The following is an 8,036-nucleotide window of genomic DNA, read 5'->3' as shown; positions in this document are numbered from 1 at the left end:
AATGAAATATATAAACCCTTTACAGTCGGGCCCCTTACCGCACCTTTATCAGTTGGGGGGGGGGGGGGGCGTTCAACGCCCCCCCTCCCTATTATCTCAGTTCCTTTTAGAGCTAGAGGGCTAAATTTTTTTTGTGCAGATCCCCTGTTTGATAATGAATATCCGACATTTTATAAGTCTAAGTCAATTTTCGCTCCCTTCACCCTTTTATTTAACAACCTTTGTTTTTAGGTCTTTTTTTACTTAAAAATTTCAAACGGCTGTAATTTTCTTACTTTTGAAGCTAGAAGAAAATTTTTTTTCCAGAAAATGTTTATTTTTATGTAAATTTTACATTAGAAATATCAAAATATAAATTTCAGCGGCCGCAGCTGTACTTGGCAGCTGCCAGCCGCCGCAGTCGGCGGTCTGCGGGAAAACGGCGGCGGATCTTTATGAAATTTTAACACGTTATGTAGACATGTAAGAAAAGCTTAAGTTTAAAATTTTAAGTCTCTAAGCCTTTTAAAGATTTCTGGAGACCTGGAGGATCAGGACCTGCAGGATCATACCTAGAACCTGAAAGTGACTTGAACACCTGTATTTCATATCAGAATGTACTACTTGAGGATATTTTAGTATTTTGGTATGATAAAATGCTTTGTTTTAGTCAAAAAAATATTTTTGCTCTTTACCTGGATGACCCTGCCAGGTTTGCTGGCATCCTGTGCCCGCCAGGAGGGAGATATTCAAAAAAATTCCAACTCTCAGTTATGTGTCATACCCATACTTAAAAAGTCACGCAGTTTGGGCTCTTTATCTTTCACACACAGAAAATGAGAAAGAAAAAACCGGAAGGGGGGGCGTTCAACGCCCCCCCCCCCCCCCGACCGTTAAGGGTAAATATAAAAAAATAATTATAAGTAAAGGGTAATATTAAGTTTGTTTAGCATGAAATTCCCTGAAGAAAGTAGAAAGTATTTAACCTTCAATAATTTGTGGCCACTAGACATATACTTCCAGGGAATAGGCAAAGAATACAAGTAATAGATTTTTTGTTAGGTAGGTAATATAATAATATCATTAGATAGAGTCAATAGAACCAACAAAAAAAAACTATTAAGTTGATTCAAATTGAGAGCTGGAAATTATAACAAGAGATAATAGGTTGAGCTTTAATAAACATAATGAATTAAAAAATTTAAATTTATGTGTAACCTAATCGCTTTAATTTAATTTAATGAACAATTTATAGTGAAAACACTCTCTAAATCTTTTTGATAATTTATCGGTCTGGCAACATTTTACCGGCGCAAAGTACTCCCGACAAATAAGCTCTCCCATTGGCTAACATTTTTTCGCGTCCCACTATTGGTCAGCTGACACACACTCACTCAGCACCCTCGGATCCGCCATCTTCACTTCATCATGGCCTGTAGTACGTGTGACAACCCAGAATATTGGTCAAAATTTAAAACAAATTTGGACGCAGCTTTGGATGTTAAGTTTAAAGAATACGATGCGAATATAGCCAAGGTAAGGGATGAGCTTATTCATAGTACTTTTGCCAGTCATAAAACCGAAATAAACGATATTAAATTGAGAGTCTCAGATTTAAATGTTAAAATACAATCTATCGAAGGCATTGAAAATTTCGTCGATGCTAAATCTGTTGCAAGTGAACAAAAAGCGATTAGGACCACGATTACACAACAAAAAGACTATTTAAACTCTGTCGAATCGTCGAGAGAAAATTTCGTAAAATTTCAACTTCTACAAAACTCGATAAGAGAGCAAAGATGTCGCGATTGGAGTTGTAGAATAGTGAACTTTCAGCAGCCATGGAGCCGTGAAAATATCACTGAGTTTATAATATTCAGAAACATTATAAGGCCCACCCTTGAAGCCGCCGTTAAACGAGGGGAATTAGAATATATCCCCTCACATTTTTGTGATATCGTTGAGCGTGCTCATATGCTCCCATATACAAAGGGCCAGATCCCCGTTTTTATCTTTCGTTTTATGTCTAGATCCTACCTTGACGCGTGGATGAACAATAAGAAGGCTGTGCTTGACCGTTACAACGCCGAGGTCAAGAGGTTCAACCCCAGGAATAACGCGTCACCGGTCCCGTTCTTTCCCAACAGATTAGTCCAGGCGAAACAAGATATGTCAGACCTCAATAGGAAGACCATGACCTTTGTATATGCCACCAACCAGATTTCGAGGGCCAAAGTCGCTGGCCAATATGTTCAATTCCAACTCAAGAACGGCAGCCGCTGGATACGCTGCCTTAACCCGTTCGGCAAAGACCTGAAGGAAATGGCTCAACCCATACCTGGAAGCGAGGATTTTTTTCTGTCTGAGGCACCGCCAATCCTTCGTTTCAACAAGCTAACGCCTGAGGAAAGGAAAACATTCTTCTCGATCCAGGCTGATTTAACAGAAGATGACTTCCCAAGGCAGTTTAGTACAATTACTGCCCACCCAGCCAGCACGATTCAACATAATTTAACGTCTGCCCCTGCCCCAGCTCTTGAGGACCTGGCTGTGTTTCCTCCCATAGTTTCTGCCGCAAGTAGTGCCGCAACTGCAACCGCCGCAACCGCCGCACATAGTGCCGCACATGCCGCCGTTGCACCAGCTGCACAGTCAGTACCTGCCGCCGCCGCATCCGCCGCCGCCGCTGCCGAAGAATTCACTGCCGCACCTGCCGCCGCGCTCACCGCCGCACCTGCCGCCGTGACCGCCGCCATATCTACATCTACTGCCGCACTTGCCGCCGCATCTGCCGCCGTACCTGCAGCATCTATTGCCGCACCTACCGCCGCACACGCCGCCGCACTTGCCGCCACGTCTGCCGCCGCATCTGCCGCATCTGCATTTGCCGTTGACTCAGCACCTTCTGATCCTGTTGCCACGAGGGCATTTACCGTTGACTCAGCACCTTCTGATCCTGTTGCCACGAGGGCCAAAGCTAGAGAAAGCAAGAAAGCAACAAAGGCGGTAATCTCAACATAGTTAAGTATTTTGTACAGCGAAAAAAGGTACCTAACTAAAAACATTCAGCATAGTTATTTTTTTCGGAACGATTTGAATATTTTGAGTTAATCCTGATCCATATGACGTGGACTTTATAGTAATAATAATGATATTATATATATATATATATATTATTTAAATTTGCTAGAGCGTCTATGTCGCATATTAATCTTAAAACTATGATCTCAATCATACCTCTGTTTTCTTTTCTTTTTTTTCTGCTGATTAACATATAAAATATATGGAACTTGTATGAAAATGAGTAGGGGGAACTAAACTAGCTTTTAAATGTGTTGCCACCCCCAACACACACATAAACTAAACGCAATCGGAATAAACATAGTAAATATAGTAATTTTTTTCGTTTCAACGATAATATTTTGTATATTAACTATCTTTATTTGTCCATTAATATCTACTGTGTTTCAGATGTCCATACTTGACGTTAAAACGATTCCTCCTGCGGTGCTCCTGGACCAGCTCTACTATGACAAACCTCCCTAATGAACAGATTAACCAGGATAACGGTAACTTAAACGATAACATTGGTCTAAATCTTATGAATCCGATTTACGGCGACTACTTTAATGACTTCGAAAATGAATTTGGAATAAATTGTGTTTTTTCAAGTGAACAAGGTATCGTACAAAAACTGAAAACATTCAATGAAAACCTTCTCAATATTTTTAGTATTAATTGTCAGTCATTACATTCTAAATATAATGATATTGTCCCCACTGTAGACTTCTTCAGACAACATGATATCCACTTAAATGTTCTATGCTTTCAAGAATTATGGCTAAATAAGGATGTAAATATGGATTGCTATGGAATTAATAATTATGATTGGCACGTTAAACTCCGATCAAATAACAGGGGGGGAGGGGTGGGTATTCTAGTAAGCAAAAATTATAAAGTAGATAAACTATTTGATAAGTTCTCATTTAAAGAAAATATCCTTGAATCTATTTGCTTAAAAATTTCCTACAATGGTTTAAAGTTTTGTTTATTAAATTGCTACCGCCCACCCAATCAAAGCAATGCTGAAATCGAGGAATTTTTTGAACTTTTTTTAGACTTGATTGATAGAATAGCAGCATTAAATATACCATACTTCATTGTGGGAGATTTCAATTTTGACCTTTTTAAAATAAGTAATATAAACAGCAATTCCATGAGAATTATTGAGTCTTTTTCTTTTAACGGTATAATAAATACTGTTACCAGAGCCACTAGAGTTACTAGAACCACTGCAACCCTTCTTGATTTGTTCGGGGTAGGTAACTTTATTCAAAACCTAATGTCATCTTTTGTTTTAACTTCAAAAATTTCCGATCACTTGCCAATTATTAATTCATTCCGAATAGACAAAGTAAATAAACCCAAACTTCCAGATTTTTTTGAAAAAAGAGAATTGAATGATGAAAACTTTGATGCCTTAAACTATGCACTCTACCACACTAACTGGAATCACGTTTTAAGTCAGGACAACACAAACATAGCTTACGATAACTTTATTTCAACCTTTTTGAGACTTTATAATGAAAAGTGTCCAGTTAGAAAAAAACGAAAAAACAAACGTACCCAGCCCCAGCAGCCTTTCATGTCAGATTACTTATTGCGTTGTAGATTGCATAGAGATATTTTGTACAGCAACTTTTTAAAAGATAAAACAATTGAAAATGAAAGTATTTACAATGTCTATAGGAATAATTACAATAGGCAAGTGAGAAGAGCAAAGATTGACTATTATAGAAAACAAATAAGAGATGCAAATGGGGATGGGAAAAAACTTTGGAAAACTCTTAAGGAAGTCATTGGGTTTAATAAGTCTTCCCCTGAGTGCACATACCTTCAAGTAGGCCCTAACAAAATTGAAAATGACCAAGAAATAGCTAACGAATTTAATCGTTATTTTAGTCAAATTGGGTCTTCCCTAAGGCCTGAAATTCCTTCCACCCCCAAAAATTTCTTTGAATACTTACCACCCCCATGTCAAGATTCCCTCTTCTTTGAACCATTGTACCCCTTCAAAGTTATTAATATTATTCGTAGCATCAAACCTAAGCGTTCCACAGACATCAATGATGTCTCGATGTATGTTCTGTCTCGCTGTGCTGATACCATTGCCACTCCCCTAACACATGTTTATAATTTATCACTTCAAAATGGCACTTTTCCTGAAAAAATGAAAACTTCCAAAATAGTTGTCCTTCACAAATCAGGTTCACTCAGCGAGGCAGATAATCATCGAGGCATTAGTCTCATTGATAACTTTTCCAAACCCATTGAAAAATATGTCTGTGATACGCTGGTTAAGTTTTTAGAGGATAGGTCTTTTTTTAGCAATCGCCAGTTTGGCTTCATGAAAGGGATCTCAACCTTTCACAATGTATTGAACCTAAGCACAATGATCACCCAAGCACTCAGTCGAAACGCTTCCTGCATGGCCATATTTTTGGACATAAGGAAGTGTTTCGACATGATAAATAGGGACATCCTTTTTAGCAAACTGGAGAACTCAGGGATAAGGGGGGTTGCACTCGAGTGGTTCCGTAGTTACTATGCAAATAGGAAGCAGCGTGTATTTTTTAAGGGCCTTTTCTCCTCTACAATTGAATTCATTATCATTGGCGTACTTCAGGGGTCAGTCCTGGGACCAATTCTTTTTTTGATTTTTATCAATGACCTAGTTTCATGCAGTGAAGAGATCCTAATCAATCTCTTTGCTGATGACGCAGTGGGCTTCATTGAAAAGCAGAATATTATTCAATTAATCAACCTTGCAAGGGAGCTTGTCCCCAGACTGACCCAATGGTACAATGCCAATAAGCTTCTCATACACCCCCGCAAGACCAAATGTATGGTCTTTTCCTCCCCCCGAGAGATACTCACCCCCGCTGAGCTCGCTGCTAAGACCAACTTCGAAGTTTATGTAAACATGAACAATCACAATGAAAATGATGAGTCAAAAATCACTAAGTTGGATCTTGTGAGCGGTACCAACGAGGGTAGTATCAAACACTTAGGAATTCAATTAGACGAGAAAATGAAGTTTTCTTATCATCTTGAAAAAGTCTATAGCAAAGTGTCTAAAATAATTTATAGTATGAAAGTAATGCGTCATTTGTTGGACAAGAAACACCTAAAGCTACTCTATACGTCTTACATTAAGTCGAATATCGAATATTGTTGTCTCCTGTTCACTGCCTGCCCTATGTATCTGTTAGCACCAATTATTAAGTTACAAAAGCAAGCCATTAGAATAATTGAAAACTTGCCAAGCAGAGCTCACACAGCTGAATTTTTTAAATCTAATGGCATACTTCCATTCAACCTATTAATTGAATTCAATGTTTGTAAATTCATGCACGCCTATAAATCAGGCATTTTTCCCAAAATCTTTGAAAACACTTGGAACTTTGTTCAAGACAGACATACGTATGGCACAAGGAACAGGAACAACTTTGCTTACGAACCGGGCACCAATAGAAACTTTCTCCTGCACGCCCCTCTTAACTCTTTCCCAACTATTTTTAACAACCTTCCACTTGAAATTAAACTAATTGATAATAAAAATATTTTCAAGCAAAAATGTTTTACTTATTACCTAAATAAGATTGAGTTTTAAAATGCAAATATTTTTTTTCTTTCTTTCTTTTACTCAACAAATGCTTTTCTAATGTTAAAACTCTGTTCTTTTGAATTTTGAATCTGAATTTTTGTTTTAACTAAGTTTCTATCCGTACTTTTTAGTACTTTTTAGCCCTCGACTTTCTGTAAGCATTAAACTATTTTGTTAAAATTCAATAAAACTGCATTTCCTTAACCTCAAATCACACCGAATAGGTTCCGTAGGAACCGACACACATACCCAAGTATAGAGTAGCTTGGCATAGTTTGTTTTTTATCCATTTTACTGTTTTACATTTTACATTTGACTTTATATTATTTTTTCCAGTAGCTAACGAATCGCGCAACCTCTATCTATATAATAAAAAATAACAAAGTTTTGGTTGAATTTTGGCCGAAAATATATTTTATTTATTTAAATTTAGATATCGAAATTTATTATGATGACTATCGCAGACTGGTTAAGCTCATGAGTAGTGGGCATAGCCATCTACTCGTCGTAGTCGCTGGAGTCGTCGACGCCGTCTGGTTCCTGTTGGAGTAGCTCATCCAGAAGGTCCTGCTGGACGGTGACCAGGCGGTCCATTGTGGCGATGGCGTCCATGTTGGCCTGGAAGGAACGGGCGTACGTGGGCATTACTGATATTAACCTCACGACTAACCCATAGTTGGAATACATCATGCGGAGGACTTCCTCATTGATGGCATCGTTGCGGAATCTCCGCCACATCAGCATGTCGCCCTCGTGCACAACGCCCATCAACCTGCGCTTGACCATAAACCAGAGGTCCAGACAGCGCCTGTCTACCCCCGGAAATGGGAGTAGATCAGGCACTGCCGCGAGGTTTAGCAGCTGCTGGACGCCGTGCACGGGTACAGGATCATCGACTTCATCGCTAGAATTGAGCATAGCGATGAGCTCCTGCACCTGATCATGGAGGGGAACATTTTCCTCACCTCCAGCATCCTCCGGAATTTCCGGCGCCCCGTCTGGTATAGCACCTTGGCCTTGTCCTACTTCTTCTTCTTGATCTGACATCTTGGAAACAATTGACCCTTGACCTTACCTACCCCATATTTATACCCCCTTTGTGTTTTAATACCATGCATTATGCAATCTTTAATTCAAATTATTAATTAGTAATAACACTTTCCCCACTTCCGTTTCCCGCGCAATTTTCCCCTATGCTTTACAACCAATTGTTTCCCCCCCGCCCTTTTTTCATTTTTCTTTATTCTGCTGTGCTATACCAGGAAACCACTCTTCCCCCCACCCCATATTTCCACCCCATATTTCCTCTACCCACCCCCCCCCCCCCCCCCTATGCACATACCAAAAGATAAGCGCCGCTCCGTCTGTCTGGCTGGTAGCCACGACCGCG

Source organism: Acartia tonsa, chromosome 8 (genome assembly GCF_053477335.1).
Source record: "Acartia tonsa isolate MP-2025a chromosome 8, ASM5347733v1, whole genome shotgun sequence".
Lineage (NCBI taxonomy): Eukaryota > Metazoa > Arthropoda > Copepoda > Calanoida > Acartiidae > Acartia > Acartia tonsa.
The sequence above is the reverse complement of the archived record's forward strand: the minus strand, read 5'-3'. Positions refer to the sequence as shown.